We start from the raw sequence: 27,056 nt of genomic DNA on the forward strand, positions 1-27,056 counted from the left end.
TCCCATCGAATGGAATCAAACGCCTTTTCAAAATCGACTGCCAACAGGGCCAAGGGTTCGTTTATGATCGGGGATCTCTCCAACGCTAGATGGAGGCGGCGTAGATTCATCTGAGTCGATTTGCACGGCATAAATCCACATTGGTCCGGGTGGATCAGGGTGGGTGCAACTAACTGTAAACGGTTCGCTAGTAACTTAGCGAGGATCTTAGCCTCCCCGTTGATCAGTGATATAGGCCTATAGGAGGCACATTCATGTGGAGGTTTGCCAGGTTTGGGAATGACTACGATAGTCGCCTTACAAAGATCTGGTGGAAGGGTCCCCTGATCCCGGGCAGTAAGGAACAATCTGTGTAGAGGAGCCGCCATTTTATCTGCTCCTAGCTTTTGCCAAGTTTCGACAGGGAATCCATTTGGGCCCGGGGCCTTCCCTGATTGGAGCTGAGACAGCGCCTCCGAAATCTCAGCCTCCGATAAGGCAGAGTCCAGTTGGTCTCTCTTTTGTCCCGAGAGAGTCGGTAACGTTACCGCATCTAGGAGGGAGGGGTTTAGTGGTGAGGTCGGGGCTCGGTACAGGTCCGCGTAAAACTCTGCGAAGGCCTCAGCGATCCCAGAGTCTGAATGGTAGCTGTCGCCCTGTGGCGTAACTATTTCCCGGACATGGCGTTGTCCTTCGTCCCTCCTCTGTAGCCAGGCGAGCAGTTTACCTGCCTTGTCCCCTAGTTCGTACACCCTCGCTCTAGCCTGCCAATGGGCCTGCTTAGCGTCATCCATCGCTCTGTTCCGAAGGCATTCTTGGGCACGCTGGAGGGATCGATGGGTCTCGGGCGTAGGGTCAGAGATATGCTTAGTCTCCCAGTTACTCACTTCCTCTTTGGCTTTTAGTATTTCCCGAAGCCGGGTGTTTCTTTTATGTGTCGTCCAGGAAAGAATCTCACCCCTGAGCACTGTTTTATATGCCTCCCATAGTATCACGGGGTTATCCACCGACTCCTCGTTAATTTCAAAATATTCGGCAGACACCTCCTCTAGGCGAGCTATCAGCTCCGGGAACCCCAGGTAGTAGTTGTTAAGTCTCCACGTTCTAGGGGGGAGGGGGCCCTGCATACATAGTTCAACTGAGAGAGGTGAGTGGTCCGAGATACCCCGGGGGAGTAGAGCTGCGGACATTGCCCTGTAGAGGTCGGTATGTGGCAAAAAGAGGTAATCCAGTCTGGACATGGAGCCGTGAGCGCCGGAGTGGAAGGAATACTCCCTAGCATTCGGGTGTAACTCTCTCCATACATCTCGGAGCCCAAGAGCAGATGTAAAATTGGCTAATCTAGTGGGAGTGTTTGGGTTGCGATTTTGGAGATGGGAACGGTCCACGCTATCATTCATGGTGTCATTGAAGTCTCCCCCCAGAACGAGTGTATCAGGGTGGTGTTTCCCTATAAGGGTAGTGAGGTCGTCCAGTAACTCCTGTCCCAGCCCAGGTGGAGAGTAGATTGAGGCAATAGCCACCGTCTGACCCCAGATCGTTCCCATAACGAACACGTATCGGCCCCTCCGATCCCTTTCAACCATTTGCTGGACAAATGGGATGCGCTTGTGTATCAGAATGAGGGTGCCCCTGGAGCCCATTGTATACCCCGCCTGAAAGGCAAGTTGGTAGCTAGTCCTCTGAAAAAAGGCACAGTTTGATCCCGCCAGGTGGGTTTCTGTCAGAAGGGCCACATCAGGGGAGTGTCTGTTTAAAAATTGCCTGAGAAGACGCCGTTTGATTCCCGACCCCATCCCATTCACGTTCCAAATAAGGAATTTCAGAGATTTAGTGTGTCGTATGGGTGTCCAGTTAATCTGTGCGGAGGATGCTTAGTACACATGGTGGGACTGTCAAGGGTGTAGCAATCAGTAAAAGAAGGCGACATGGTATCTGCCTGTGTCAAAAGAGCGGGGGTGTTCCGTAAAATAGTACAGAGCGCCTTCAACCAGAGATAATGATTCGCATGACCTACGAACACATGACAGTCTTGAAATAACAAACAAAACTTTAAACATTCCCAACTCCCCCCCACCCTATACTCCACCCCAACACGAAGTACCTGTCGCCCCAACATAGCTGAGCCTTCAATTAAGGTATCAGCTCAAAAGCCAGACCCTTGGACAGGGTCTAGATAAACAAGAGAGAGAAAAAGAAAAAAGGGAGGGGGGGGAAATGGAAGGGAGAGGGAAAGGACTTAGCTAGGGGGGGATGAGAGCCTCCTCCAGAGTTCCCTCCCTTGCGCCAATGTCAACATCTTCCATGGTGGACTATTTATGCGTGGGGCTCAGGAGTGCGAAGAGTGCACGCCCCCCTGTCAGAGCATATCTCCTAGGCCCCAGGAGTAAGGGGCAATACTCTGTTTAATGTTCTTCTTGATCTGCCACTGGCTCCAGGATCTCCTGTCCTTCCCGTTCTGGGTTTCTCCTTGGGGAGGCTCGCCTAGGCCTCGGCCGGGGTCTTCCTCTCGGTCTCCTTGGCCTTGCTGTCCAGTCGCCTTCTACGTGGGCCTCTGCCCATTTCCATGCCTCTTGCGGGTCACTGAAGTGAACAGTAGTTCCTTTATGATAAATCTTTAGTTGGGCCGGGAAGAGCAGGCCGTATTTCACATTCAGTTGAGCCAGTTGTCTCTTGAGTGGTTCAAATGATTGTCGTGCCCGCTGCACTTCTCGGGTATAGTCCGGGAAAAAGGCGATTCGGGAGCCGTTATGGGTAATCGACCCTTGTGATCGTGACAGTTGCAGGAGGACGTCCCTATCTCGATAGTTGAGTAGGCGGGCGATAATAGTACGTGGCGGAGCACCCGGGGGTGGTTTGCCCGGCGGCATCCTATGAGCCCTCTCCACTGAGAAAAACTTTGAAAAGGATGTGGCCTCGAAGATATCCACGAGCCACTGCTCCAAGAATAGTTCCATGCATTGTCCCTCTTCCCCCTCCGGCAGGCCCAGGATGCGGACGTTGTTACGGCGGGATCTGCCCTCTCCATCCTCCACCCTCGATTCAAGGGTTTTAAGGCGGTTCAAGGCCTGGGACAGTTGACGATTGATCCCGCCAATGTTGTCCTCCACCTCAGAGATGCGGTGTTCCGCCTCTCCTGTTCTGGAAGTTAGTTTCTGCAGGTCGTGGCGCAGGAAGGAAACATCTCCCGCCATACTGTCTATTTTGGTCTCCATGGAGGATCGAGAATTAGCAATGGCCGCCATTACATCATGTAGGGAAAGAGGGCCGTCCCCCGTGGGGGAGTTCAGTCGTGTTGCTGGGCCCGCCGGGGCCGGGGTAGTAGCGACAGCAAATTGGTCCATACTGCTCTGTGTTGATGGTTTTTTCTGCCTGTCTTTCCCCATGGCTCCGGAGACCGTGGAGCGTCGGGCACAATGGGTCAAGTGATATTATTTATACCCAGTTGAACCCACTCCGGTGTGTGGTGTTGCAGGCCTGCAGCGGATCAGATGGAGAGCCGCGGGTCCCCCAGAGCGTCCTCCAACCGGCTAATATGTATTCTGGGTAGTAGGGACTCGACGTCCTGTATTGGGGTTTCACGGGGCCTCCAGAGACCGCGCAGGCCTCCGTCGTATCTCACAGTCCCTCGCTAGGTGGTGGTCCCCTTATGTCCCCTACGCGGCACCCGGCTCCGTTTTCTGTGTGGAGCGGGGGGGGTGAGGGGGAACCCACCTACCTCTAGCGCGGTCTAGCCGGGCCGCTGCTGTCCTCCACCGCTCGGCGCTGGGACGAGATGGCCCAAGAATGGGGGCCGCTTGTCACCGGGCTCGGGTCTGTCCAGGCGTCCTCCGGGTGCCAGCAGGTTCAAATGGTGTCCGCCTCGTATACCGCTTCACACCGCACCACGAGCCACAGTCATGCAAAGGAGACCTGCCCTCAGGCCCCGGCGGCCATCTTGATCTCGCAGTTCGGATGGCGCCACCGGCCTTCAGCAAACTGTAGATTTTGCCCGTCGGGTGGACCGTTAGGTGCCCAGATTTCAGTCGATCCTAGCCCACAGCTTCACGGGCACAATCGAGGCGTTGATATCGCCCGAAATCCCCAGGAATCAGGATAAAAGTACAGGATTGTATCGGCGCTCACGGGAGCTCACTCTGCTCACGTCCGCATCGTTCGCGCGCTAGCCACGCCCCCTTGACTTGACTTTTGACCTTTGAAATTTGGCTATGCTATTCTGATTTCTGACACATTTGCAGTTATGCATTTGAATATTTTAGCTTGCCACTGATAGAGTGAAATGCTTTTGAAAAGAAAAGGGTTTTTTCTGCATCATGAAATATATGCTTTTTCCCTTTCACAATATTGCTTGGTATTAGCATACCACATTTTTATGTTATTGCTATGTTATGAATGACATACGTTATGTTATGATTATCTAACGATAAAAGGAGAGAATTGTGGAATCTGATAAAATGAGGAGCCTGGAATTGGTATCATTAGAGAATCATAAGACCCATTGGAGAGAATAAGTACTCTTTGTTACAGAACCAATACCCATTATTACCCATTGATAGAGAGTCATTACTTATTGTTACAGAGTATTATTCCTTTAGGCATGGGTGCATCATGGTTAGCTATCCATTATTGCATTCTGTTTAGTTCTGATTAAGTACATGAAGAAGTAGCATCATTATAATTATCCACATAATAGACTGCCACTTTATGCATTAGCCATTGACATGTTATGCATTTGAAGAGAGAAATAGGCTCTGTTGTATGAAGGGTTTGCTTTTAGAATGATATGTTTGCATTAGAATATAGCGCTTGCCATTAGGCGAGAAACATGCTAGACACTAGCGTTTGCAATAGCATGACACTTGCACTGTCGTATGTAGTGCTTTAGAGACACAGTATATTTGCAGCATGTCATGTAGAGAAGATGTTATGTATTTTGCATTGTAGCCCTTAGGCTGAGAGAAACGTATTGTTTGCAGGATTGAGAACGAATGAGGCCTGGAAATGACACACACAGTCATATTTGAAATTGACATGAAGAGCCATTTAGTACACATTGTTATGCTTTGTAGTTACACATTTAGAGATATGTTTGACACACATGTATGTATGTTGAGTGTGCACTTAGAATTAGTTTTTATGTGGTTAGCGCTTGCATTGCGAGAAGAATAGCGTAAACGTTAGAAAGCATTAGGCTGGCATTTGAATCCATTCTGATGAAGACAGTGCGGAGTGCCGCGGCACTGCAAAATGTTATGGTACACTGTGATAGAAAGTATTCGTAAACATTGGCAGAGAAACACAGATAACATGAACCCTTGTCCGAGAAGGGAGGCTAATCAGCTTGAGCTCTGAGCTTCGCGGAGACAACACGAGGGTTGGGGCCATGAAATGAGCGACATGGGGAGGGAGGAGGGAAGCCTTTTCATACAAGGAGTTGCTTTGAAAACGGGCACTAAGAGAGCATTTCGTAATGCAGACAGAGCCAACAGTGGAAGTGAATGGAGAAATAGGGAATTAGATGTTGTTTTTCACACCAGACACGGAAGGCCAAGGCAGAGTGATATGATGTCCAATGTCACTTTGACACTCTTTGACACAGAACACGCAGTGAAAGTACACGCAAACACAGACTGGCAGGCATTGTTAAATCTGACATGAAGGGAATAGACATTCTTAGTAAAGCATGTAAGTAACCATAGATATGGGTGCGTCATTGGAAACTATCCCCAGAGCAGGAGAGAAAGGAGAGTAGCTAGTTCGAGGGAGTTGCTGTGAATGAGTTGCTGTAGCCCTTGCTGGTTGCTGAGAGTCTGTTGGAGAATGCAGTTAGATACAGATGGAGTTTGTTCGAGTTAATTGCTGATGGATGGAGGATGCAATCTTGAGAATGAGGGAGAGATGTCTTGGTGCAGCAGAATCCGATGGCTTTGGGGCAGAGAGCTTGTCAGAGCTTGGCAGAAGCAGTCATGTGACCAGATCTTAAGGGGACTGCCACTGCTGACTGACTGATTGAAGAGAGTAGCGGGAAGAGGAGAGACCTGGCTTGACAAATACATAGCTGGAGAGGAGAGAGAAGCAAATGGGAAGTATGGTCCATGGCTAGACAAACTGATTGATTACATTTAGTGGGGTAACTTTGCTGATGGGTTTGGGAAAGACATGGCATCTGAAGGGGAGGTGCCTGAGCCAAAATGCATGGGGACAGAATGGTGTGCCATAGAGGTTGGGGGACGGGCTTCCCTGCCCCCCCTCAAAATTATGCCTATGATTAGAATGTGACACCATCTAGTTGTTGGTCAGACACACACACACAAAGAGGTTTGAGTTTGGGAAAGGAGAGATCAGACATGGATTGTCTTAAGAGAGTGAGTGTGAAGCATGGTGTGGATTGGTGTGGATTGGATTGGAGAGGTTCGATTCTGCATAGAGTAGGATTGCATTACAGGCTTGCATTAGGAACCTGAAAGGCTTATAGTTATTGCATGGTAGATTTGCACCAGAAGCATAAAAGGTGCAAATTTGATATAGGCTTATAGAGTTCTAGCATTGTTTGAATTATGCTTTGGTATTAGCATAAATAAATGTATTCCACTGTTATAATTGAATCGATTCATGTGTTGTTTTTTGTGTCTTGTTATTTGTGTCCACAGTAGTAAGATAGGAGTATGTTGGTATTGTGTTGGATTTATTTGTTCTGTACAACATGGGTATGTTCCTAGAAGTAATCTAGGAGTAACACAGTGCATAAGGGGCCTGAGACATGGAGGTTAGGGGCGGGGGGGTATAGGTGCCACATAACCTCCCCTAGCGGATTGTCAACGATTGTCTGAGACCGTAGCATGCATGCCCGGGGGGTGGGGGGCAAGACGATGATAGGGCTTTATTTCCAGACTAACAAATGGAGGGGACACCCGGATCTTCACTAATCATGACTGATTAAGATGGGTTTTGCGGCAGTCAAAGTTTGAACATCATGTGCAACTGTGTTTTGTTTTTTGTTTTTTCTGTTAGTTTATCGTAGGAATAGATTTTTTGTTTTTATTTCATGTTTTGTCTGTCTTGGGGATGTTATGAAGTTAGAGCATGCTGTCCACAATTTTGTTCATCGTAGGAAGGGGAACATAATTGTCTGACTGTCCTTTGAATTGCCGGAATTGGTTGATATTAGTTGACATTTGGTTGACATTGACCGAGAGCAGTATTTCATGACTGGCAATGTTTTATGAATAAATGTACATTGATTCGCCGAGCGAGAGAAACAGATTTTTTTTCTTGAAGATGCTTGTGGTACGCTATTTGGAAATCCGCAGAGACTGACACTTTTTGGTGAGATCTGAACTAGGTTTTGGTTTCCAGTTGGTTGAAAATTTGTGGCACATTTTTTGGCAAGGTTGCCATAGACTAGATATGTTAGTTTTAGGAGAAAGTCTTGGAACTTGTTTTTTTATACCTCACTGAAGTGTCGTGGGATTGGTTGAAGAGAAATCCCGAGGGTGAATAATGAAAACTGCAGTATGAGCACATTTCTTAGAGACCTGAAGGCAATGAGAAATCAGCTTAGAAGTATGCTTGAGGCCTGGGGAGAAATTACACCGGCGCCAACCATACGAGAAATGTAATCAGTAACTGGGAAAATGTCGCAGCAGCAGCTGCAGAAATATGAGCCATTGAAAAATGTATTGAAAATGGGCCGAAACAGAGTTCCTAGGGAAATGTAAATTGTTCATGGGGATAAAGAGTTACCTCAGAATAATGCATAGAGGATTGCCTATGACATTGTTGGCAGTAGCAGTGTTTTTGGCCTACGTTTTTGAGTGAAAAAAATATTGTCTAATGACATAAATATTTTGATAGCATTGAAGCAGAACGTGAATCGCGCTGTTCGCGCTATCTTTGGGTGTTTTGAGACTTTGTATTCTGTTATTTTTTTTAGTTTGAAGATTGTGCATGGGAGAAGGATTTATGTTGACACTAGAGATTGCGCGGAACTGCAGACTCTTTATTTGAAGTAGGAGTAAGCAGTATAATGCTGGAATATTGTTTGAATGTGAATCGCATTATGTATGGCAGTATTTGTTTGAATGAACCAACCGGTTTGTTTTTTTCTGCATGGAGTTATTCAGCTTTGTGAAAACTAATGATGAAAAATAGGGGAGAGTGTGGCTAGAATAAATGTTAGGCCTATATGGGTATTGAGCTTTGACATGGAAGTGACACAGATGAAAATGTAGTATATGTGTAATGGAATTGAATGAGAAGATGCAGTGGTGACTGTTTTGAATGTGTAGCATTTTTTGAATGTGTAATTTTTGAAGGTGCATTATTTTTTGAAGCATGTGAAATTATTTGTTTTGTTTTGAGAAGTAAATAGATGGCATTGCAGGAGTCATGCATGAAGCATGCATGCATTGAGCAGCATGGAGAGGCAGGCATAGTTAGATAGATGCATTGACACATTGATAGAACTGACTGCAGACACAGAGGGAGATAGCATTGATGTCTTTTGAGAGACATGGGAAAGTTTAGAGAACTAGATGTGCAATACAACGCACAATGGGAAATGCTGTTTTGTTTTTGGGCTTTGAAACCACCTGAAACTGATTTAGACTGATGCTTGCACTTTTGTTTTCCTTGCATAAAATCTGGAGACACCTTGACCAGACCGAGATCGCACAGACCGAGATCGCATGACTTGACCAGACCATGATTGAGCAGCATGATGCCTGAAACCGGCATGACCAGACCAGATTGACCAGACATTGATGACAGTCTGTTTGAGATCCATGATGGCTGACACCTTGTGACTTTGAATGGCTGTTTTGCAACAGTACCAAGAATAGAGAAAGAGACTTGCTTTTGTCACCTTGTAATGTGACTTCATCATGGCTGTTTGTTTGCAACAATGATGAGACATTGGACGCTTTGCAGCAGCACTTTTGGGGAATGCCGACCGACCGATTGAGGCCTTAGGGTGTGGCCTTGTCCAATGGCTGTGCTCTGAGAATGTACCCAGAAAATCTGCTTGCTACCCAGACTAAACAGACTTTGCATTTCTTGCCTGATCCACGTTTGAAAGAAGTGAAGCTTTGACTCTTGAGTGAAAGAGATTGAGCATTGATCGATGGGCATGAGCTGGAATACTGGCAACAGTATGACCTGGCGAGGAAGGAGAGAATTTGAAGCTGGAGAAGGGCCTATGGAGAAGGGCCAATGTGCATGGAATTGCACTGGAGAGTAACCATCTGCATTGGCATATAAACACTCTGAATGAGTGCACCTGTGCTTTTGTTTGCACCGCCTTTGTTCCCCAAATGTGAATGAAGGCCTTGGGAAAAGGGAGCGTATGCATCAATGTGCATCAATTGAAAGTTCTAACACATGATTTTCCCGGTGGTACCTTTGAAAAGTGGAACGGGCATGTGTTGATCACCCCATGGGGACAAATGGGGCGCATATGGTACCAACACTTGATGCTTGCTCCTGTCTTTTTGGACACTGTGCGAAATCTCATTTAGCTTGCTGCCATTTATCAAGCAGGCCAGCCTGAATTGGCTTGTACACATTTCTGCTATCTGAACATTGATTGGCTTGAACACTTTGCTGCTTCATGTATGTTGCAGTGGAGAACTTTGCTACCTTAACTTTTGCTGAACACACTGATATGCTCATAGTGAACACATTTTCCGATTTGTGAACACTTGCCAACAGTGGAAGTGAATGGAGAAATAGGGAATTAGATGGTGTTTTTCGCACCAGACACGGCAGGCCAAGGCAGAGAGATATGGGGCCTCATTACAAGTGCTCCGGTCCAGAATTAACACTGCCGGTATAACCATACCGGTACCGTTTCCGCGTCCGCCCAATCATGACCCGTGGCCCCGGATTTAGCACCTCCCCCAACCGCCACCGCGGAGTTAAGTGTCCCGTAAAGTCCACCTCCACGGAAACCCCTCCGTTACCGGTAATACGAAACACCGCGAGCATCACAACTAGCGCGGACACGGAAACACCACCAGAAAAATGGCGTTAAAACCGTGATCACGGTGGCGGTACCGCCGCCAACGCGAACATGACGTTAAACAGTGCCTGCTGAACTGAATCAGGGCACAGGTGCACCAAATCAGCCCAGCTGGACCCAAAAGCACACTGGGAGCCTACAAAAGGGCCACACCTAGACCAACACAACACAAAACCATGCAGGCAGCAGCTCTAGTAGCACTTGGACCGGGCCTACTCAACCAACAGGCAGCACTGCACATGATGGCAGTAATGGTGCAGAGGAGGAGGCGGAGGCGAAGGAGGCGCATGCGCCAACCAGCCAACCCTGCACCTATGGCAAACCCCATTGTCCAGCCGGCACAACCCCGCAGGCAGCCTGCAATACCACATATCAGGGCCTCACCCTGGAACCTTACCCCAGAACAGATCCACACACTATACCGGCTGGACCGTCCAACAATCCTGTACATCACTGCCATGATTGAGGACAACACCAGCAGCCACATAGACACCCCCACCGCCATCCCCCCCTCCTGAAGGTTGTGTCTGTGCTGCATTTCCTTGGCACTGGCACCTATCAACACACGGTCGGTGAGCTGCAAGGCACACAACAACCCTGTTTTTCAAAAATCCTGGTACAGGTACTGGATGCCCTGTTGCCCCATGTGTCGGAACACATAGCCCTACCCCATACCCTCCCCAAGGTCATTGCCACCAAGATGGCCCTCCATGTCATAGCAGGCATGCCAAATTGCATAGGTGCAGTTGACTGCACCCACATTGAGCTGACAGTACCACGTGCAATTGGGATGGTGTTCCGCAATAGGAAACAGTATCACTCGTTGAATGTACAGATGGCATGTGATGCCACGCTACTGATTACACACTGCTGCGCACGTTTCCCAGGCTCAACCCATGACTCAATGGTACTGCGGATTTCCACGTTGCCACGGTACATGGAACTCTATGCTGGACAAAACACATGGCTATTAGGTGAGTACAGCTGACAATGCTCCGACCCCTTTGAAGTGGTGTGTGTGTCTCCAGGCCAATGAGCAATGTGAGTGTGCCGCTGTGAACGCACATGCATCACCCCCCCTGCCATCAACCAAATAGACAGCGGATCCCAAACATCACAAAGGAAGACATGACAAGTCAACACAGTGTGCCCGTACACACCCTGCCACATGACACACACAGCCGATACTGTCACTGTCCCATACACCTTGTGCCACTGAAAACACCCACCCACAAATGGAACACTGCCCTCCCAATGCACATGATCCCTGTAAATGAGACGTCCTGCATTAACTACTTCATTACAGTGGAGTGACTCTGCCATGTGTGCACATCACTGCACTATGCCATACTCACAATCAAATGTCACCCGCAGGGCAGAGTACACATGCACGTAAATGTGTAGGTCAATATCCATTTGGTTACATCCACTGTGATGGCCGATAAACACTTCCAACCACTGCATGGCACACATGCATGAATGAACAATGATCCAAAACAGCACAGCATCAGATGAAGACATGGTACAACAAACACTGACATTTCCACCCATCTACATCGCATGTAGGTGATGCTGGATATGCACTCTCGCCATAGATGATGACACCTGTACGGAGACCAAGGAACAGGTATGAAGAGGCGTACAATAGGGCACATGTCCGCACACGTGGACTGATTGAGAGGACATTAGAACTGCTGAAGGCCCGGTTCCGCTGTTTGAGCAGATCTGGCGGATCACTGCTGTACAGCCCAGTGAAGACGGGTAAAATCAAGGTCGTATGAGCCATGATGCACAATCTCTGCCTGCGCAGGAACATCCCAATGCCCCCAGACGCAGATGAAGAAGATGGGGATGGAGAAGGGGATGGGGATGGAGATGGAGATGGGGATGGGATGGCACCACCTTCCCCTGGGGGTGCACTTGATGGCCAAAGAGCACGGGATGAACTGATTTGCATTTACTTTTGAGACACAGCACATTCACAGCAATGCATGGACATGGTGATGACAATAAATGATTTGTTGTACTGCAAATGAAATGATAGATGTCCACACATGTATGTTTAGTTTTCAAATGATGATGTATTGATGAATTAACAACAGGGAAGGAGGTGCAATGGTTAGGGAAGCTGTACACCCGTGCCCACCCACCACCCAAACGTACCCAGCCTCACCCAGGACCCAATGTTCAAACACCCAAAACAACCTCCACCATCACCCAAACGTACCCACCCCTCACACCCTTCAAGTCCACGTGTGTCCTGAAGTGCCCCACACACATGCCATCACTTCCGTGTGCGCTTCTGTGCCTGTGCATCCTTGCCCGAGAGCCCCGTTAGCCGACTCGACCGCCTCCTTGGACTGGCAGTAGTGGGGCTGGATGGGGTGGTGGTATTGGATGGCACAGAATCAGGTATAGATGGCACACATGCAATATTTGCCTGTTGCCCAATCAGCATGGATTCTATGAGCCTGGAGGTGTTGTCATTACCCTCCCGCACATGGCGTGCCAGGGTGACAATGGTCCTGGCAAAGCGTCCAATGGACCTTGATAGGCGACGCACTAACATGATGTAGCACTCCCTCTGCAGCCTAGATTCCTCGAGCTGCCTCTCCACCAGCTGGGTGAGGGTAGCCTGCTGCTCCTCCATCCGCTGCATGCGGGAATTAAGCTCTGCCATAAATGGGGTGGGTGACCTCATGGGACTTCGGAGTGATGTGGGACTAAACTCCAGCTGATGGAAGGATCCCAGGTCATCAAATGTGGCCCAGTATCAGAGTGCTCTGCCGGGGCACTGTTGTCACTACAGGCCGCCTCCTCTGCAGTGCAGCTGCCTTCTTTGTTGGTTTGGGTGGGCATGATGGGTTCCCGTGGCATCTGTGTTAACTCAGGCAGCGTGGAGACGCTGGGGATGTTGGTGTTGGTGGCCGGCACATTTGTTGCAGTTGGTACTGGGGGCAGAGATGCCAAACTGCTGGCAGCATCCTCTTGTGCAGGGGCGGTGGCTTGGACACGTGCGGGTGCAGATTGCCTGGCCTGTTGTGCAGTATCACTGTCACTTGACACGGCTGTGGGGACACAGAAGACATGCAATTAGTGTTGTGGTGGTGGCTGATGGGTGCATCACATGCATGCAGGTTGATCATTCAATAGTGTTAGTTACATACATTGTTGGGGGTATGCATTGTTATGATATTGGTTGCCGTTGTTAATGGGTCCTTTGGCTCAGTCATGCACTGCTTGGGGGAGTTGTTAATGGGTCCTTTGGCCCAGTCATGCACTGCTTGGAGGGGGGTTGTTAATGGGTCCTTTGGCCCAGTCATGCCATCAACATATTCTCATGTGGCATTCATGTTTCACCACTTACCAGCATCTGCAGGTGGGCTCACTCCTGCCTCAGCCTCCCCGATCCCATGGATGCCCTCAAGGTGGAGGACACTGCTGCAACGCTCCTCCCATGCTTGCAGCCTCAGTGGGGAAGGGGGTCCTCCACCTGTCCCACTGCTGCGTTGGCGGTGTGTGGAGATCAGGTTCCGAACCCTCAGCCTGAGGTCGTCCCACCGCTTGTGGCAGTCCTTCACACTCCTCACAGTCACGCCCACAGCAGTGCACTTGTGTGCTGCTTCCGCCCACACTTCCTTCCTCCGCTGCTGTGTGGCACGCCGTTGATCGGCACTGAACAGCATCTCTGCATGCTCCACGATATGCTCCACCAGAACAGTTAGCTCCACCTCACTAAAGCGCTGTTTCGCTGCCTCTGAGCTGGAATCTTGGTAGACATGCTGGTGGTCCCGTTTGCCTTCTCACAGTGTGGATTGTGCTTGTGCTGACTCTGGATGGCAATGGATTGTGCTTTATATGATGGCAGCCTCTCTGTTTCCTGTTTTGGCGATCATGGTATTTCCGGTTCCGTGTCTGTGGCGACGGAGGCGGAGACGGTTTTTGCGCTACTTGTGGCAGCGCTATGTCCATTTCCGTGGCTTTTTACGTGATGGCGGTAACAACGTTTCCGCATCCGTGTGGTGTGCGCGACCGACAGCACGTAATCGGACGGTCTTTCCGCAACCTTGCGGACACGGAAACTTTGTTACCGCCGTCACGGAATCACCGCGGTCCAAACCTGACAGGTTGTAATGAGGCCCAAGATCTCCAATGTCACTTTGACACTCTTTGACACAGAACACGCAGTGAAAGTACACGCAAACACAGACTGGCAGGCATTGTTAATGCTGACACAAAGGGAATAGACATTCTTAGTAAAGAATGTTAGTAACTATAGAAATGGGTGCGTCATTGGAAACAATAATCAGAGCTGGAGAGAAAGGAGAGCAGCTAGTTCGAGGGAGTTGCTGTGAATGAGTTGCTATAGCCCTTGCTGCATGCTGAGAGTCTGTTGGAGAATGTAGTTAGATACAGATGGAGTTTGTTCAAGTTAATTGCTGATGGATGGAGGATGCAATCTTGAGAATGAGGGAGAGATGTCTTGGTGCATCAGAATCCGATGGCTTTTGGGCAGAGAGCTTGTCAGAGCTTGGCAGAAGCAGTCGTCTGACCAGATCTTAAGGGGCCTGCCACTGCTGACTGACTGATTGAAGAGAGTAGCGGGAAGAGGAGAGACCTGGCTTGACAAATACAGAGCTGGAGAGGAGAGAGAAGCAAATGGGAAGTATGGTCCATGGCTAGACAAACTGATTAATTACATGTAGTGGGGTGGTGTGCAGTCATAATGTTGACAGTCAAAATGTCGACAGTCAAAATTTCGAAAAATAAATGTCGAAAAAAATAATGTCGACAAACAATAATGTCGACATTTTTCGATATTTTTTCGAAATTTTGAATGTATTGTATAAATAAATATATATATATAAGATGTGTTGAGTATGAGGGGTGGTTGGGGGGTGTGGGGGGGTGGCAGGGGGGTGTTGGGTGAGGGGGGGTTGGGGGGGACCCCCCCATAGTAAATGATACTATTTTTATTTATTTAATTATTGACGACATAAATAAATAAATATATAATTAGTATGTGTTGAGTATGAGGGGTGAAAGGGTGGTTGGGGGAGTGTGGGGGGGTGGCAGGGGGGTGTTGGGTGAGGGGGGTTGGGGGGGGACCCCCCCATAGTAAATAATCCTTTTTTTGGTTATTTATTTATTGAATAAATAAATAAATAAATAAATATATAATTGGTATGTGTTGAGTATGAGGGGTGAAAGGGTGGTTGGGGGGTGTGGGGGGTGGCAGGGGGGTGTTGGGTGAGGGGGGGTTGGGGGGGACCCCCTCCATAGTAAATGATCCTTTTTTTGGTTATTTATTTATTGAATAAATAAATAAATAAATAAATATATAAATAGAATGTGTTGCATATGAGGGGTGGGAGGGTGGTGGTGGGGGGTGTGGGGGGGTTGCAGGAGGGTGTTGGGTGAGGTGTTGATAGTTTTAAGGGTTTATAGTCATAATGTCTAAAAAAAATGTCGACATTTTTTTTTCGAAAAAATGACTTTTTACATTATAAGTATAGGATGTCGACATTATTATTTTCGACATTTTTTTTTCGACATTTTTGTCTGTCGACATTTTTTTTTCGACATTATGACTATAAACCTAGTGGGGTAACTTTGCTGATGGGTTTGGGAAAGACATGGCATCTGAAGGGGAGGTGCCTGAGCCAAAATGCATGGGGACAGAATGGTGTGCCATGGAGGTTGGGGGATGGGCTTCCCTGTTTTCCACCCCCCCCCCAAAATTATGAATATGATTAGAATGTGACACCATCTAGTTGTTGGTCAGACACACACACACAAAGGGCTTTGAGTTTGGGAAAGGGGAGATCAGACAGGGATTGTCTTAAGAGAGTGAGTGTGAAGCATGGTGTGGATTGGATTGGAGTGGATCAATTCTGCATAGAAGAGGATTGCATTACAGGCTTGCATTAGGAACCTGAAAGGCTTATAGTTATTGCATGGTAGATTTGCACTAGAAGCATAAAAGGTGCAAATTCAATATAGGCTTATAGAGTTTTAGCATTGTTTGAATTATGCTTTGGTATTAGCATAAATAAATGTATTCCACTGTTATAATTGAATCGATTCATGTGTTGTTCTTTGTGTCTTGTTATTTGTGTCCACAGTAGTAAGATAGGAGTATGTTGGTATTGTGTTGGTATTATTTGATCTGTACAACATGGGTATGTTCCTAGCAGTAATCTAGGAGTAACACAGTGCACAAGGGGCCTGAGACATGGAGGTTGGGGGGGGAATAGGTGCCACATACACCTCCCATAGGGGATTGTCAACGATTGTCTGAGACCGGAGCATGCTTGCCCAGGGGGGGAGGGGGCAGGACGATGATAGGGGTTTATTTCCAGACTAGCACACCCAGTAGGGTGGCCAACTCTTTGACAGTCTTTCACTGGACACTTGCCCACAAGGCGGTGATGACGTCACGTCATTCACATTTGGCCCGCCCCTTTTTTAATGTACATTTTTTTAATAGCTCTTAATTCCAGCTTAATTGAAATGCAATTGGAACAAAGCATTAGCATTTCAATTAAGCCAGGTGTCAGAGCGTTACAGCTCGACCTGCAGGCTCAAAAGGAGCCAGGGCTGCAGGGCTGCAGAGCCGCCCATAGAAAGAAAGCAACAGGTGGCAGCGCCGCAGTGATGTGTACATGGCCACTTCAGTTTGCAGAGTGGCTGTGCTGGAGGCAGGTTGTCCTGACGAAAGTCGGGACAACCTGCGTCCCGCACAGCCACTCTGCAAATGGTGGGACAGAGTCCCCGATTGTGGGACTATACCGCAAAATCCGGGACAGTTGATCACCCTACCACCCAGGCAGCCCAAATCCAAATAGTCTCATTAGAACACATAAAGAAGTTAGATACCCCAACAAAAATATGTTTGCCCCTCCCTCACAGCCCCTGAAGTTAGCGCCTCTCCCAAGGGTTAGCCCGGGCCTACATTTTAGCTTGGTGCACCCCTGGATTTGGACACTTGCAGTTTGTTAGTCTGTTAGGAAGAGAGGTGAGGGAAGCCTTTCCCAAAACGGGCGGTGTTAACTTTTTAGTGTGTTAGTACAGAAAAATATTCTTGAACAAATGCAGTAAAACTTTAAAGCTGCTACTTTCAAGAAAGGCTTCAATCGCCTCTCTGCAAATTGCGCTTTAAAGTGTACTATTTGATACCTAGTCCCCACACCAGACCCTGAGGGTATTACAGCGGGGGCATATCCTCCAAGTTTGCCCTGCCCATTTTCTGAAGTGGCCCTCCCATCACCAGTTAGCTGCCCCTTCCTCCCAAATGTAGGTTTCGTTGTGCCTCTGCCAGGGGCGCCGCCAAGGGGTGGCCGGGGGGGGGCCACGGCCACCCTTATAAAAATGCTGGCCCCCCTATCGGCCACCCCGGCGAAAAAGAAACCAAAAAATTTTTTTTTTTTTGCACTGAACTGTGTATTCTAGCGACCTGCACCCACTTGGAGATCAATGTGAGCCTGATGCACAAAGCGTTTTTCAATGAGATATTCCCATTGCAAAACGCACTGTGAACCATCCCATCTGCTTAACGTATGTCACACATGCGGCGTACGCCTTTGAGCTAAAAGTATATACTGGCTGGACCAGCTCGAAGCGTTACTCTGTTAAAGTAAGAAATCTGCTTAGTGCAATGCAATGAACAGCATAAATCCGATCTGATGAATACACAGCAACTTTTGAAAGATGAGGGATGTTCGGGCAGTGTTATGTGGTATTCGACAGTCTCTGCTTCAATGCATTTTTCAGAAATGTGCCTTTCCCATGCAAGAGATGTGCAGAGTGCGCGGTTTCAAATGACCCTCCGCCGACCTTCAACGCAAGCGATGTATATGTTCCAAAAAGTGCAGCCACATGTGATCAGTTGCATCAAGCGTACAAGGAACACATTAAGCAGGTACTTCCCGATACTCGCGTATACTGGAGGCTGTATCCTTCCGGATGTCCATCGCTATGTCCAGACAATCAAGTAAAATGTGTTTTATTTTGGCGTGCTGTGCCCGGAGTGTGGGGGACAAAAGTGACGAGCGGGTCCTTACTATTCATACATACATTTTCTGATCTGCAGACCTGTCCGTAAACATCAAACTTACTTTTAGAAGCATAATTTAGGCTATCCTCAAAAACGGACGGGTGTATTAAATATTGCCACTTGCACCATAACATTCTTTTTGGGGAGTATTCCCTGTAATAACGTGTAACATGTGCAGTGCTCGGATTACATATAGACTAAGTGGCAGCTCTGGCATGTTATTTAAATGTCCTGTTATGCTATGATATTGAGTCTTTCATTTCACACCATCAGCCATTTTCACACTTTCTAGGAGCTTCAGAATCTGTAAGTAATAGGGTAGGGGGCTAATGCGGTAGGAGAGGGATCAGGCCAAGATTGCTTTGTTACAACATTGATGAGTGCAGATCTTAAAAGATATGGCTCTGTACGGTGACCATTTTAGATATTTTGTCAGCTGTGTGCAGCACTTGTTATGTGCGTTTCGGGTAGCTAAGGTACTTGTTTGTATGATTAACAGAAAATTGAAGCGTTTTGCTTCTTGGTTTTGCCACCAACTCACCAGGAACCAAAAACCAAAGGAGTGATGGACCAAAGGCGCACCTACAAGTGAGCCAAGGACCAGAGGAGAGTTCACCAGTCCAACCAAGGACCAGAGGGGCAAATGACCAAAGAGGTTCACTTTTACCTTAGTTTTACTTCATTCTATTTTAAATTTTAGCTGTAAGCTGAAACTATTGGAATAGAGTACAATTAGGAAGAACAGGACTTGTGAGGAGGGACACTTGAGGGCGTTTTATTTTCCAGCCCACTGACTGCCCATGGCCATGCTAATTCCTATGGCCAATCCCACCCACTACCTGAAGAATAAGAGTATTCCTAAGAAAGTCTAACTTTTGAATGGCCTGGGTTTTTTTTATGCACACTGGCAGGTGGTGACTTTACCTGGTTTGTGTTCTCAGTGAAACTGAAAATAGTAAAGGAAAGATGTGTTGCTCAAACTTACAGGTAACATTCTGAAAACTAAATTGGGAATAGCAGAAGAGCTGCCATTTCAGAAACTGAAAATAAGCCTTTAGGTAGACCCTCATCTTACCATCAACCTGACTTCCCTAAGATTCTTTTGTGGCGACCAATGCGTAAAATGTACCATGGGGTGCATTCCCATCGTAAATGCAGTACAATGGCAAGATACATCTAGTATTCTATTCCTACATAAGTCAAACCCTGCTGAGTGCACCATATTCGATAGACATGTTGGCAATTAAAAACGTGTGAGTGAGGATTTAGAGGATTCTCTGGCTATGATATGATATTTTATTTGTATCGCGCCCATACACAAGTGTTTCAGAGCGCGACGAGGCACGGGAGGGGAACAAGGGAAGGCAAGGGACGGGAACAAGGGAAGACCAAACAACGATCTTACTCGGCCCAGTGACATTGAGAATGTGCAAGTGCAGGGGGGACGGAAGTGGGGAAAGTGTAAAGGAGAGGGGAAGGGGGGAAGTGCAAGGGAGAGGGGAAAAGTGGAAAGTGCTGAGCAAGGGGTACAACAATACAAAATATAGTGCAGCCAGCAAGGTGGCAAGCTCAGGTTTTGGGCGCAGACAAGGGGTGTCTGGTAAGTTCAGGTTAGGGGACTGTAGGGTAACAGATACAGACCCAAGTGCAGGTGTTGCCAGGGGCAGTGCGTGTGAGTGGCTGGGTGGGCATGGACCTGGGCCCGAAAGCAGTGGGAAACCAGGTGCTTTGTGCCAAAGCAGACAGATCAGCAGGGGAGAGGGGAAGCGAAGGTAGAAGCAAAGAGGAAGGTCTTGAGGTGCTGCCGGAACCAGAGATGGTTCGCCTCAAGTTTCAGAGTGGCAGGGAGGCTGTTCCAGAGGAAGACCCCTGCTTAGGAAAGAGATCTGCCACAAACTCGTTGCTTGGAGAGGCAACAGACCCTGAGGGTGTTGGAGGTGGAGGAGCGAAGAGCTTGAGTGGGAAGGTATTTACGGAAGGAAAGTTGGAGGTATTTTGGACCCAGGTCCAAGAAATTCAGTTATGTGTTTGTTTTGGTGTGCCACCCCAAAATTTCCTGTGGCCTCATCAGGCCACCCCTATAAATGATTTCTGGAGGCACCACTGGTTGTTCATACAAATAGAATTGCCGTGCTTCAGTGCCTAATTGGCAAGTTCTGCCCCAAATGCTAACACAAATATAGCTGCAAACTACTAAATGCAGCACCACGTTTTTCAGTTAAAGAGTAGACAGTTTTAGGAAAAGGGCGTTCATTGAATGTATTTAAGGGGGAAAACAATCGATTCAGGAAGGGTTTATGCAGCATGCCACAGATCACAAGTGCAAGGCTTTCTGCCATGGCCTCCAAAGTGTGCAGAAGAATATTATGTCATGCCAACTTCAATTCTGCAGCATTATGCATTTGTCTTTCCCATTTGAAAGTTAGGAAATTTACAAGTCCCAGAATTCTAAGCAAAAAGCGGGAGTGTGTGAGCTTGTCATGCGTGGCCACAGGAAACTTGAGAGCTCTGATAATGAGAGACGCAAAGCAGGGCCGGCCTCAGCACGGCCAGCGTCCTGGACAAAACAAAATTTGGCACCCCCTCCAAAAAAGAAAAATACATACGCCAATCTTCAAAAACCTAGTCAACACAAACTATGGCCCACCCTGACAAATGCATTCCATAATGGTGAGTCAATGGCAGACATTTGGTTTCATTTATTTGAGTGTGCTGCTGTGCACCACTCACAAACATGTTAAGTTGCTGTTACATGCACAACTCCCCGACTTGCTCTGTGACATGGCCGCAGAGATGAGCACATACATACATTAAAAGTAAAGCCCCCTACACAACATGCGCACATCATCCACAGCATACAGTCACCATCCACACACATTAAAAGTAAAGCCCCCTTCACAACATGCGCACATCATCCACAGCATACAGTCACCATCCACACACATACTTGCACATCATCCACATGCATACAGGAACACAGTAAAAGCAACCCGAACATATGGCAGCACTTACTGTAACGTGGGAGACTTTCAGCTGTTCAGCAGTGGCGAGTCCGAAGGAAGGATCGCACGCAGGCCGGGCACCAACAGGATTCACTGGAGTAACTGTGGCAGAGACTCAAAGGCAGCATGCCAGGCCCTGGGATTGAACAACGCCGCATTGGACTTTTTAAAAAGCCCCCTCTCCAAAGGGGAGGGGGCTTTTTAATTAGTCCAATGTCTGTCGGCCAACTGAGAGGAGCCAACCCGACACGTCACCAAGGTGCACCTCGAGATCCCAGGTGCACCTTGGTGACGATAAGGGCGCCCAGTGCCCCTTGATGATGGGAGGGGCACTTGGCACCCAAAAAGAAAGTCAGAAAAAAATAAAACAAAAAAAATAAATCCAGTGGGACGCAATACCGAGCACTCTCGGTGCCGGGGCGCCCTACCTTGAGACGGTGAGTAGGGCACCCCGGGCGGTCGACTGGCTCGCCCTGGCCTAAGGCCGTCCCTGATGCAAAGTGCATGTGTCCAGTGTCATAGCACCTGTATGCTTATAAGAAACGGGTAAACTATATCATTGGGTTAATTCCACCTGATGCAGAGGTCTATGTGCAACGTCCATGTCAAGGGCTTCAATTCCAACAGGCTCTGCGTGAATATTCAACCTTGCTATGAATTCACCAAGTTCCTAAAATGCTTAGATACTCCGGAGCAGGGGTTTGCAACCTTTGGATCGTCAGATGTTTGGAATTCCCATCAGCCCGAACCAGTACAGTTAATGGTGAGGGATCATGGGAATTGCAGTCCAAAATACCCAGAGTCATAGGTTGCAGACTCCTGCTACAGAGCAATATTGTGCCCTGTGGAAGTACAACTACTTATTGTTGCAGTTCCTTTAAAGTTTCAATTTCAGTCCTTCTGAAAATAAAATAAAACAAAAAAAGCAAGTCCTCTGAGAGAGAGAGTTCTTTTAAAGACATTGATTTAAGAGACAATGCAAGTGTGAATTTGAGGAATTGCCACCTGATAGGGTGCAGAAGCCCTAACTAATAAAATTATGTGGGTAATTTCATCTCACAGAGGGTGACCTGCCAATCAGGTCCCTCTTTCAGACACTCCATGCTAAAAGCTTGATGTACACCTGTGCCCTGCTGAATCAGTATCCTGACCTGCAGCATCTGCTCTCCAGTGGCACGGCGTAAGTTCAGGGGTCACAGGGACCCTCTTGACAGCTGCAGGGTTATGTGTATTCCCCCCAGCCAGGTTATCTCTGCTGCTCCTAGCAAGTCTGTAGCCCTGGGTGGTGCCTTTCTTGTATCCTTTGTGAGGCCAGGTAACATCTTGGGGGAAATTTCACAAACTTGCTTTTTTTCTTTGCCTGTCTTCCTTCCTGGCTCCTCCACTTCCTTTAACACAAAGCACTTTGGATGTGATGCCAGAAGGCAAAGTCCACGTGTTCCAAGAATAAGGATTGGGCCTTTAAATGAGTCATCAATCAACTGTAGACTTTTGCCTTTAAAAGAAAAGGTCTCTCACTCCTTCCTTGAATCATCTCTATCTCTGGACTTCATCCCTTGAATAAGGTTTTGTTTGGAGTTTGTTGGGAGATCAGTGCTTTCCAAAGTCCTCCAGTTGTGAGGTGAAGACAGGTGGTCCAAGACAGAGGCAAGCTGTGTCCTCTAACCATCCGCAGAACACATTGGAGGTGACCTGCTGCTAGAGCAAGAACTGTCTCTCTGCCAACCACACTAGTCCCAGCATCTCACTGTACTAAGGACTCCTGCAGGTGTGTGCCAGCCTCAATGTGTCTGGGAGCCTGAGGACAAATACTACTCTTGCTCCTGAGACCCTGAAGTGGGACTCACAGCACCTGAGAGACAAGACAGCTGGGATTCCTACAGTTTAATCGTTGAACCTCTGCAAATGGTGATTCAAACCCATTTGACCCTGCTCGGACCAACAGGGCCCTCCCAGAACTGCCTTTGGCAATCGACGGTCTTTGAACCGCTGTCCCGCATGTTCTAGCCACTGCACTGCTGCACCTGCCGAAGCATGTCGTTGCCTTGGATTGAACAAAGAAGCATCACTGCACCTGCAGCACAGAAAATCCTGGTTCACTGTTGTCGAACCGCCAAGACACTGCAAAGGTATTATTGCCTGTTAATTTTTCCCATGGTTCATATTGGGCCCTACAGAGTGGCTACGGCACTCTTTAATCCCTTTTGCTACAGGAACATATCCTTTTTGAAGAAACTGTTGGTTTTTGTTGCATTTTCTCCCCCTGTTTCATTGTCCAGGGTGCTGCATCTTGCTATCTTGCATATTCTGTGTTCTTTCTACAGCGGTGGGTTTTTGTAGTTTTTTATTGTGAGCTATTATGGTGTGTTTAATTAAAGCATATATATTGCTTTTCGAGTACTTATTCTGGCTACACCCTTCAGTGATTAAAACTTTGAGACTTTGCGAAAAAAGGATGATAAACAAATGTAACAAAAGTTCGCTATTGATTTACCGAACTGTAGTTTTACAATTAAAAAAAATAATTATATATATATATTTTATAGAAACTTGATTGGACATTCTTTTATGTTGGCTGCTGTACTTTCCTGTTTGGGTTGCTACTGTTTCACATTCACACCCCTCTTGAGAGTATAGCCCTCCCATGGCTCACGTTACCACAAAAGGGACAGGAGGGATATCGCTTAACTGTGCCTGTTTTACCTTCATGATTGAGTTCAGTCTTGGTTCGTAGAAGTGTGAGGCTAAGTAGGCGCTTTAGCCTCTACTCATCCTTGTACTGCTAAAGGCGAAAGTCAATTTGTGCTGATGATTTGAATGAGCTGTTGTAATAATGTTGTGTATATACAAAACCGATTTGGGTAAAAGTATATTAATAAACAAATACAAATTAGTCACAGTGAAGTCACCAATCCAGCACTAGTCCCTGATCCTAAATAAGCCCTCTCAGCCCCAAATTATTTCAGGAAAGATTTGATGCCCTTGGGAAATTTTGGGAGTTTTCCATTTTGTTTCATGCTGGGTTCCCCCATATTTAACAAAGGACTTGGTTATGACATGGCAGAGTACAGTTGTAAAGCAAAGCCCTCCAGATGTTCTGTACTACAACCCCAGTAATCCATCACCATTGTCTATGCTGGCTAGAACTGTTGGGAGTTGTAGTCCAAAAGTTGAAGACCCATATTGTTGTAAAGGATAAGATCCCCATCTACATTAGATAAGATGCAAGTTGCGGGTTTGTCTTGTACAGCACTACGGTGCCCTTCTAAAACAGGAACAAATGTCCTGCAACATGGCACTCCACAGGGGCATAACTAGAAGACATTAAAGACAGTTAACCTTCCAGTAGGTTCCTCCAAAACTAAAGATGTTGGATAGGTCACAGGACCAGGGAAATTCGTACCAACAAGCTGGACATTTCCAGGGGAAAGACCCAATTCTGAGAGCTAAAGCTGACACATCTTTAATTGTATGAATGTAAAAGTCACATTTCTCTGGAATCTGAATATTCATCCCACCCTCTGTATTTCATTGAGGATACGCAGTCCTGACGGGTGCGCAGGTCTGCGCCTCTGCCCCAAGTGATGACATGCGCACCCCCAGACTCCTTACTTACCTCTGTTTGCATCTGCAGGGCATATGGCAGCCCCTACAATGTCTCCCCGGTGTGTACAAGTGCCGCCTTACATTTGGGATCCCTCCCTGCATGGGATGTAATGGCTGCTGTGACTTTACCATTGAATCCAATGGCATGGAGGCTTTCTATTCCCGCGAGATTACAGCTCATCGTGACATTAGGCTCAACACCTTCGCCGTTGGCCCCTAACAAGTATATCTAACTTTGTTTGTTTCTGCATTCACCTATCCTGCCATGCCCTGTGAACATATATAAATGGCTGCTCCCTCGCCCAGGACAGCTCATGCAGCTGAACATTGTCACTAAAATGCCTATTTCATTTCTCTGACCCAAGCTATTTTCTCCACATCAAAGCTATGGGGCGTGTAGGACACAGGATATGTACGACCACTCCTACAGTCATTTCATATTCTCTTTCTGTGATCACCACCTGATCTCATTCCCGTTTCTACGCCCCTCATCTGGAGCCAGTCTAATCCTCTCAATCTCCTGTTTGCTCTTGAAATGATCTCATTAGCAAGTATTGTGTGTCCCATGCAAGTCCGACTCTTGGATAATTATCTTGTTTGCAAATGTCTTCCTCATATCGACTGCGAATATGCAAATAATGTGGCAACCCTTTGAGCCCTGTTGCTAGGGAGTCTGGGTCGTGGGAGAGTCGTTTTGCCACCAGAGTCGGGCAACTCATTTGAGTGGCATGCTCTGAGATCCAGAGAAGCACTCTGATGTTATTACCGTGCTGCTGGAGATTAGGTTAGCATCCAGATCAAGGTCTGATACCATCCGATTGGTTGGTGTCAATTTTACACAAAATACTGTGCTAAATTGTCACATACACGTTGTGAGGTGATGATGGTTTGACACAGAATGGCGGGCTTTTTGAGGACTTTAAGTAAATGTAGCTCGAGCTGGCGTGGAGGGGCAGTGGTGCGAGTCATCCCAAAAATCTCCAGTGATGCGACAGGTAGCACATGTTGCGAATCACGCACTGCAGCCTGCGATTAGGAAATACTCTCCGATCTGTGCACGAGGTTCCACCTCGAGACTGCGTGCCCTGGAATACGCCCGATGCAGAAGGGCAACTGTGCATTCAAACTACTCAGTGAAATGTCCATTTTAAGCATCGCTTGCCTGCCATGACCCCGTCGCTAACCCCATCCACACCCCTCGAGCCACTGCGCACACCCTAGGGGAGGGGGAATCCCAGAGTGCACCTCTTCCACTCCCAACACCGCCTGGAGTGCTCCCTAATGCATGGAGATGGAATTCACATCAGACTGGCAGCTGTTCAAAGGGAGCACGCTAGGAGAGACCTCGCGATTGTCCAAAGGAAAAAGCAACATTAAACATATGTATACACGCATTTGCTAGAAAGCGAGGTCTCGGTAATAATGTAAGCGGCCAAATGAAGGGATTTAACAAGGTACGGTGCCCACAGGAGTCGAGCAGAGACATACCTGGTGCCTGGCCGGCTGGGCGCTTCTCCCCCGGGGCCACCCTACGCCTGTGGGGAGACTTCCCAGGCAACATCCAACCACGAAGAAGAGAAGCCGTGTGGTGCACTGGCAGCCGAAGAGTGGATATTGTACTACGATGTCGCCCTCGCCCTGGAAAAATGCGCCTTATCACTGGATGGCATTGCGAGGCTGGAATCTTCCAGCAACATGCGTTACTCCACTAGGCGTTACTTGCCTGCAGGGAGCTCGCCCCGGGCGGCTAAGCGGAAAAAGCGCGCTCAGCTGTGGCCCCATTGAAATAAGCAGGTCAGCGCCTAACGACAAAATAAACCACTGCCAAGGCAAATATGAAGGGCGAATACGTTTCCGGCGCGCTGCATTAGACCGCAAAGGCTTGTGATGGGAAAGTGGAAGAGGGCGACTGAAATCTGATCTTGCACGCGTACTTAACCGTTTCTCGTCGTGCGCATCAATGCATTTCAATATGTGAAGGCATCATCACCCATCAACAGAGGCCAGGGTCAGACTGGGACAAGAAATAGCCCCGGTCACCCAAAAAAAAGTTCAAAAAAGTGGCTCAACCCTCGCCTCACGACCCTTGACCTCTGATGACATCACCGGAAGGGATGTCATTTGATCCCATCCCAAAGTGACATCCCAGGAAGCGATGAAACACGACCTTTCACCCCGTGACAAAACAGGAAGTGGCATCAAATAGCACTGGCCCCTAAGTACACCAAATTACTGCACGTCTAAGGCCAAATGATAATATGTTATTGTATAGCACTTACGCTTAAGTTCTTTTTTTTTTTTATAGAATATGCATACAATATCACCCAACCTGTGTTGGTACTCATTTATCGATCTAAGAAGGATGAAAGGCTTTTTGAAAAAAAAAGAAATGTGA

At 47.7% G+C, this 27,056-nt stretch overlaps 1 protein-coding gene across 1 annotated transcript in view; it reads right to left on the reverse strand.

Moving 5' to 3' along the window:
- LOC138528210 (dipeptidase 2-like) overlaps nucleotides 1–26,287 on the reverse strand; it is a 468,557-nt gene extending 442,270 nt beyond the window's left edge. Inside the window, exon 1 of the mRNA XM_069639676.1 lies at nucleotides 26,150–26,287. The gene's annotated coding sequence lies outside the window, so the exon portion shown is untranslated. The remainder of the gene's footprint in view (nucleotides 1–26,149) is intronic.
- Nucleotides 26,288–27,056: the final 769 nt, after the last annotated feature.

Source organism: Ambystoma mexicanum, chromosome 1q, assembly GCF_040938575.1.
Source record: "Ambystoma mexicanum isolate Mex_15411 chromosome 1q, UKY_AmexF1_1, whole genome shotgun sequence".
Classification (NCBI taxonomy): domain Eukaryota; kingdom Metazoa; phylum Chordata; class Amphibia; order Caudata; family Ambystomatidae; genus Ambystoma; species Ambystoma mexicanum.